Genomic DNA, 6,019 nt, shown 5'->3' on the forward strand with positions numbered 1-6,019 from the left:
CTTCCAGAAGAGCCAGAGCTTTAGAGTGAGACCCTGCATCAAATGCATGCATACATGCAGGTGCACATGCACATGGACATGCATGGATGCATGTATGTGTGTGTGTGTTTTATCAGTTCTCACAATGGTACTGGGTATTCGACATGATAGCAAGCACCCAAACTTTAATTTTGCCTGTCTTGTAATAAGCTGAAAGTTAATTATATATGTATTCTCTCTGGGGGCACAAGCATTCTTCCCGCCGATGCCTACTTAGGATCAGGAAGACATTGTAAATGAGGTGGGTCCTGAATGAGGTGCCAGGTCTGCAAGGATTGGGAAAATGCAGGCCTGCCACACAGAAGCATACAGTCTGGGAAGAGTGTGTCTGTAAGCACATAGATGAAGTAGTGACAAAGAAGGGCATGCCAAGCTCAGGGAGGCCTAAGAGGGCAGAGCCTGGCGTGCCTATACTGACAGCAGTTTACGAGAGAGAGAGAGAGAGAGAGAGAGAGAGAGAGAGAGAGAGAGAGAGAGAGAGAGAGGGAGGGAGGGAGGGAGGGAGGGAGGGAGGAGGGGGGCACATGGTGGAACTCTGGAAGTTTAATAATTAGTTAAATAGCATTGGTACCCTGCTGTCTGACAGGGTCTGTGTCTGCGCTGTCCAGGGTGCCACTCTCTCTGCCCCCAGCTCCGTCTTTCTCTCATCTTGAGCACCCCATTCTTCTACCTCCACCTCCTGGTGCTGATCAACTCCATGCATCTCTTGGGCATCTTTGTCATGCCTTTAATCCCAGCCCTTGGGAGGCAGAGGAAGGCAGATCTCTGAGTTTGAGGCCAGCCTGACAGCCAGGCCTATACAGAGAAACTTTGTCTTAAAAAAATTCCTTTTAGTTGAAATTAATTTAAACGTAAATAGTACATCTGGTCTCTCCTCAGTTCCCATCCTACCTGCTCCAGTTCCTTTTGGTGGGAGATGTAGGCAGATTCTCAGGGAGAGAGGGAATAAAAATGGTTATTGTATCTCACAGTGTGGGGTTAGGTCAGCAAGTGAGAGGCAGCTGAGAGTCTATTGGTTATGAGCAGAGTAACGTGAATGGTTACTGTGTTGCACAGCAGAGTAACATGAATGGTTACTTGTGTTGCACAGCAGAGTAACGTGAATGGTTACTGTGTTGCACAGCCCGGGCTTAGATAGGCAAGTAAGAGGCGGCTGTATTATGGTAAATATTAGATGGTTGGCTTAACCTTTTATCAGCCCCCATGGTCTTACTCCACGGATGCTGCTATAGTGTGGAGCGGAGCACACACCATGTGGTCCCCACACCACTTGGCGCTCCAGGCCACCTCTATGAACTCTGATGCAGTTCACTGTACCGCCCCTGCTGCTTCTGTCCCAGGTGGATACAACCGCCCCAGTGTGTTGTTTTCACTCACTTCCCCTTGGTGTGATGTTGTCAAGCCTTAGACATTCATATCCCAACTCTGTGGCGGTTCTGCCTCTCTACCCTTTGAACTCAAGTAGTCACATCAAAGAACACACCAAACTACTCTGATCCACTTGGTATAATTTACCAGCCTAGATAAGTCAAATGATCTTGTACAATTCCATCCCTTATAAAACATCCAGAGCAACCTTATTTATGAAGAGATGCACCCCGAGAGAAACATACACATCTGCCTCCATCTTTGTTCATCCCAGAATCTCTCCTCTCTCTTCCTCCACCTTCCTAGACCTTTCTACTGTCTAATCATGCATCACCTTAGCATAACCCTACACAGCTGTCTACTGGCTATGAGTAGTCATGTGACTTATTCTACCTTCCTCCCTACTTTTGAGACTGACGGGTCTGGGAGATGGCAAACATTGCCTGCGGTGACTTTGGCCTCTCACATCAGTGGCTGGAGCTAAGTTTCTGATTCAATAAAGTGAGAGTAATAATGCTCTTGTCCTGTGTTTTGGGAGTGAAATAGGATGCTGTGTGTATCAGTGCTGTGGTTCTTCACATATGGTGAAAACTTAAAGCCCTATGATATAAAATGATTCTCAGTGAGGACATATGACAATCTGAGGGTGCTTTTCCCTGCTCAGCTTGGCTAGAGGCAGTATCAGCAGTTAAAAGTGACAGCCAGGAGACCAGATGTCTATTGTACATCTGGTAAAAAAAAATACTTTCCAAACTTCCCAATGGACTTTCATATATGGAACAAACCTTATTTATTGAGCCTCAAATGTACTGTTTTATATAAAAATCAAAGCTACATAGTTTCTGTAAACATTGAATTATCCATAAGAACATAAATTACACTATTCAACATTTCTAGATGGTTCTTCCATGCTAATGGTGTCCACATTTAAGTCTCTATGGCTAACCAGTACAATTGCGTTTGTTGTGGTGGGTGTATCTACTGCATGCCTACATATAGAACCGAGTGTGGGTGCAGCCTGTCTTTCAGCTACACTTTCTCTTGCATTTGGGCTCTCTGCAGCTCTCTGCAGTTTGTATGATGGTAGATCACATGGCTATACATGCCATTTCAGGGTCCCGAAAGGAACCTTAGCACATATTCATTATAGAAAGGCAGTCTAGTTCTGTTGGGGCTGGTTTGGTCCTTGTCCTCATTATCCATAGTAATCTCTGAACCCCATCAATATACTCTGCTTCTGTAAAACAAAACAAAGCCCACCAATGGTGACTTCAGACAACCTACTGCTCCTCTTTCCTAAGGTGAGGTGGCACTTCTATGGTAGAGAGAGACGTCACTGAACCTTACAGCCAACCCAAATGGCCCAAAAGGTGTCCCCCATAACATCTTGGCCCAATGTGGACAATTGGTCCTTTACTAGCTCTCCAGAAGAAATCAACTCGACATGACAGCAGCCATGCCGACAGCATGGGGAACACTATGGAAACAAGTGTCAGGGCTGGAGATGAACTAGTTTCTACAAGGGATTCACCATCATTGGAGCAGTTTCTACAAGGGATTCACCATCATGGGAGAGTAGAACTTTTCCTAGATTAGGGTTGCTTCTGCTGGTGCAAAGCACCCTGGACAACTTGAGGTCCCAACTAAAAGAAAGAATAATTGTGGAGAGAGGTTTGTTTGCTCTTTCCGAGTCACCTAAGCTCTGCTGTTGAAGTATCATCTTCCTCTCCAAGGACCGCTCCTCTGCCAAGCCACAGACGTCAGGAAGTACTGGTTCCTTCAAGAGAACGTCTATAGCTTCCAGCAGCAGTCTCCGTAAAACAGCTCCGGGAAAGACACCTACATTAAGCACCTTTTCAAAAGAGCAACCGACTTAGTAGCCTCACAAACTACCAAGTTTAAACAGAATGACTAACCTGTATGAGGCCACAGCTGGGAAGATGTCTACCGGTAATAAGAAGTTGAAAAGATTTCTTTCTTTTTAAATCTCAGGCAAATAAGCAGTTCGTATAGCTGGGCATGGTGTATGTCTGTGATGTACTTAGGAGGCCGAGACGGAAAAAAATCACAAATTTGGGACAAGTCTTGTCTCTAAGACAAGTTTGACACTGGGTTCAAGACCAGCCTGGGCTAAGTCAAAAGACCCCGTCTGAACCAAGCAACCAGAAAAAACAAACAAACAAACAAACAAACAAACAAAATAGTAGTCCATCTTTTCCAACAGATAGGGCATCCCTGTGCATCACTCTTGATTGGCTGATGCCTGAGCGGCACTCCTGATTGGCTGATACCGGGCAGCCTTCCTTCTGATTGGTTCATGCCTGTGCAAAACTGATGAATAAAAGGCAATTGTGCCTACTCAGTAATCATAAACCCATCGCCTGAAGTATGCCAGGTAACGTACTTTTCTTGGTAACCAATGGGTTACGGTGCAGTGATTTTTTTTTTTTTTAAGGTTGATTAGTTTGCTTTGAAGGTACCTGACCCGCAGTCCTGATGGGTTAAGAGAATAGTGATGTGAGTCTGGCGTGCGTGTATTTAGGATGAAAAAGTTTGAAAGGGGGCAGAAGTGGCCGTTCCTATCACATCCTAGAGCTGAAGAGGGAAGACTGCTGAGGGTTCAGGACCAGCCTCGGTTGCAGAGGGAGACTCTGTTTTTAAAAATATTAATATATATATATATATATATATATATATATATATATATATATATATATCTTGAAAGCCGGGGCTGAGGATGTACAGATAAAGCCTGGAGGAAAATGCCCAAGACCGCAGAGGCAGAGATAGAAACAAGTGTTCTGACTGGAACAAATACCACAGACTAGAATTCTTTTGAAACTTAGGTATCTGACTGGTCAAGGTCGTTTGTTTTCAGAGGCTAAATTTTTATTTGATCTGGTCTAAATTTTTTTCCTGCTCAAGACAAGAATTATGTTTTGTTTTGTTTTTTATAATGTAGAATCCCTTGACAATTTGCAGTATTCAACTTGCTCTCACGTGCTTTTACTTTTCCCCCCGACCTGTGCATGGAATCCAGGCCTCCGAGTGGCATGCTGGGTAAATGTTCTACCTTTAAGCTACATCTGAGCTCCATGCTTTACATACACTTCAACCTCCTCCTCCTCCTTAGATTACGGAAGAGCAGTATAATACACCAGTTAAAAGTACAGAGGGTTCTGGAGCCAGATGGAGAGGTGTGTGTGTATACACACTCCTAACTTCTTATTTATCAACCTTGAGCAGAATTCTTAACTGCACTGCTGTACAGCCTGACTCCGCCGTGGGATGTCTGTGTTACCTAACTTGCAGAGCTGTTAAATGAGGCGTAGAATACTTAGAACACCGAGCACTTATGGGCTACTGTTCCTGTCACCACCTCACGGTGGCGTGGTAAGGAGAAATGACTGCTGCAAGGGGTGAATAGGGAGATCAAGAAGGCGACCTTGATACTCAAGTAATCTCCAGGCAAGGTTGTTTCTTTTTATTAATCACCTCTGACTTATTTCTTCTCCTTATCGACTTGAGTTTTCTGTTGTTGTTGGTGGTGATGGTGGTGGTTTTTTTTTTTTTTTTTTTTTTTTTGTCTGTTGTTTTCTCATTCCCTGACTTTCTTAACCCATTTTAACTCTTCCATGTCTACCATGTGGTTAGTCAACTCTCCTTTGGTCCTGGCCCACGTTTACCTCAGCACTTCCTTGTTGGTTTACTCTGTCTTCTTGTTCTGTCTCTAGACTGTGTCTTTCTTTTATCTCTCACTATTTCCCAGAATCCTCTTTCTGCCAGTGCCCACCTCTTATTTCCTGCCTCAGCTCATTGGCCATCAGCTTTTATATTGACCGATGATGTTTAAAAGATATTCTCCCTGTAGTGCATACCTTTAATTCCAGTACTGGGGAGGCAGAGGCAGGCAGATCTCTGAATTCGGGGTCAGCCTGGTCTACAGAGTGAGTTTCAGAACAGCCAGGTCTATACAGAGAAAACTGAAAACTCCAACACGTACTATGTACATACATACATACATACATACATACATACATACATACATACATACATACATAAATGTTTGTTCCTGATCATTCCAGGACAGCTGCCACTAAACAAAGAAACTCTATCTTGAAACACTAACTAAATAAATACTTCTTTTTCGATTGATACCTGAATTAAAGTGAGAGCTAACGTACTCATCCTTCACGCCATAGATTTGGCGGATCAAATAGAAATTATGCAAATGCCAACGAGTATGATGAGGGTTGCACACAGGCGACCTGCGACATTGAATCCCCAAGAAAAGGTCTCCTTCCTTTGGCGTTAGAGAAATGCTAAGAATTTTTTTCTCCACAAGAGGGCGACAAGTGCACAGGGTTTCTTTCACAAGAGTGCTTAGGCCAAGCGATTTAGGGAATAACTTTCCCCTTCTGTACTAAGGAATCAGAAGCTGCGCCAGGAGACGGCAAGGACCACAGCCCACTCAGGCGCACATCCCCACAGGAGAAACCGGTTTGTGGAGTCTATAAAAACCAAAAAACCATGCTCTTTGCTCATCCTTGTATGTGTAAGCTTGTCTATGCTAGCTGTTCACATCAGATCAAATCTGAGGCACCAGACTGGC

This window comes from Micromys minutus, assembly GCF_963924665.1.
Source record: "Micromys minutus genome assembly, chromosome: 11".
Lineage (NCBI taxonomy): Eukaryota > Metazoa > Chordata > Mammalia > Rodentia > Muridae > Micromys > Micromys minutus.